We start from the raw sequence: 2615 nt of genomic DNA, 5'->3' as shown, positions 1-2615 counted from the left end.
GGTCTCAACCAACAGACAATCGCCATTTTATGAACCCTACGCATATCAACGAAAAATCCCAGCGACCTCGCAGCATGCAAAACACCACGCCAGTGCATGGGCTTAACAGTAGACGCAGCGTGAGCGAGACGTAAATAGGACAAAATCTGTGACTTAACAGTCTCCCCAGAAATGTGCAAATGACGGTGTTTCGCATCATTCCTAGCTGTCCAGAGAAACCATAAAACAATGAAAGGCAAAAACTCCTTCACGTGGCCTCTAGGTGTCCACCCCGGATTCCTCTTCCAAGCACTAAGGAAGAGTCTGAAATCACTAGTAAGGGGAATACGGACATGAAAAACAGCCCCAAAAAAATGCCATACAGATCTGGCAATAGGGCTATCAATGAAAATGTGCGTGAATGTCTCAGGCATCTCACAACACTGACATTTAGACGCCAACTCGAAGCCACGACGCTGAAGAACATCGTCAACTGGAAGCCATTGATGCCAAAACTTCCATAGGAAGAAAGACATAGTGGGCCTCAGCCAACTGCCCCAGCAAGGAGTGAATATATCAGAAACTTGGTCTCTCAGCCGGACAAGCTCCCATGCAGATTTTAGCGAAAAAACACCGTCAGAACTATGCACCCAAATAGACAAATCGGGCTCACCCAAAGCAATAGGGATCAGAGCAATAGTCTCAGCAACAGAGGGAGGAACAACTGAACAGAGGAGATCAAACTCCCAAACCCCATCTGAGATAAAATGAGAAACACGGACACCCCGATCCCCCCGAACCGGTAACTGACTAGATAACGGAACCTCCCCACACCAGATATCATCCCAAAAATTAATATCTCCCATTCCAACTCTCCATCGAATGCCAGATTCAGCACGAGGCCTAATCTTAAGCAAACGACGCCAAGTGGGAGAAATGAACCCAGCTGATGAAACAGAAGATGGATGCACCAACTGGCAGTATTTTCTCATCATGAATTTGGCCCATAGGGATGAACCTTGACGAAAACGAAACCATAATTTAATGGAGAAGCTTTCAACAATATCCTTGAGCCTGCGAAAACCAAGACCCCCTTCAGAGACAGGAAGACATGCACGAGACCACCTCGCCCAATGCCATTTCTTATCCAAGGGTCTGGACCCCCACAAGAAACCATTGAAAACTTTCTCGAGCCTCTCCATAACTGCCAGAGGTGGCTGGACTACCTGGAACATGTAAAGGGGAACCGAAAGGAGAACACTCCTAAGGAGGGTCATACGACTCCCCGGGGAAAGAGTTTTAAGCTCCCAACCCTCCAACTTCTTACTCACCATCTGAACAAGGGGATCAAAAAGAGAGCAAACTCTATTCCCACGAAACAAAGGAACTCCGAGGTATTTGATAGGAAGATGACCCTCCCCAAACCCAGTGATACGAAGGAGACGGGAACGAGTACGACCAGAACACCTCGGAGGCAGAATAATCACACTCTTAAATGCATTCACCAACTGCCCCGAGTAGTTTTCATAGTGATGCAACAAATCCATTAGACTTTTCATCTCACGGGTCCCACCAGTGGCAAAAATAATGATATCATCAGCATAAGCCAGGTGGGAAAGAGGGAGATCACAACCAGAGCGGTACCTAATCGCAGGATACTGACGATAAAGACGATCAAGCCCACGCGAAAGGTACTCAGCTCCCAGAATGAAAAGAAGAGGGGACAAAGGGTCCCCCTGCCGCAGACCCCTAGTGGATCCAAAGAATCCGGTGAGTGAACCATTGATATTAACTGAAAAAATGGCAATGAGAAATGCAGGCAGATATCATCGACACAACCTGCTCTGAAAAACCATAATGCCTCAAAACATCCAACAGAAAAGACCATTGGACTCTATCATAGGCTTTGGCCATATCCAATTTCAAAATAACATTGCCACCACGGGTGGGGAGAGAAAGACTATGAGTAAGCTCTTGAGCAAGGAGGATATTATCCGAAATCACCCGCCCTGGAACAAAGCCACTCTGATTCCACGAAACAAGCCTCTCCGCCACCACCTTCAATCGAGAATATAAAAGCTTGGAAATTATCTTATTGGTCACATTACACAAGCTGATAGGACGAAAGTCCGACCAAGCCTGAGCACCCATGACTTTGGGAATCAATGTGATCGTGGTGGCAGTAAACCCCTGTGGCATGTGACTGCCCCGAAAGAAATCAAGAACCGCATCCAAAACATCCTGATGTACAATCTCCCAGCAATGCTGAAAGAAATCCGAAGAGAAACCATCAGGCCCCGCCACACTATCACGGTGTATGGAGAAAACAGTCGCCCTCACCTCTTCCAAAGAAGGGGGGGCAGCAATATTGGCGTTCTCCAAATCCGAGGGTTTAGGGTTTCGGGTTTCGGGTTTCGGGTTCGGGGTTCGGGGTTCGGGGTTTAGGGTTTAGGGTTTAGGGTTTTTTTTTTTTTTTTTTTTTTTTTTTTTTTTGTGAACGCCGCCAGAGTGGCGGGGGGTTTGGCAGACCCCTACCTGTAAATAAATGAAACACAAAAATGTCGTCCGTACAAAGAAAAAACACCTAAGTGAGAAGGGGGACTAGACCAAGACCTCCTCAAAAGGCTAAGCGCAAA

The sequence above is a fragment of the Primulina eburnea genome, unplaced genomic scaffold, assembly GCF_022965805.1.
Source record: "Primulina eburnea isolate SZY01 unplaced genomic scaffold, ASM2296580v1 ctg739_ERROPOS11973397, whole genome shotgun sequence".
Classification (NCBI taxonomy): Eukaryota; Viridiplantae; Streptophyta; class Magnoliopsida; order Lamiales; family Gesneriaceae; genus Primulina; species Primulina eburnea.
This window is presented reverse-complemented; position numbering follows the sequence as displayed.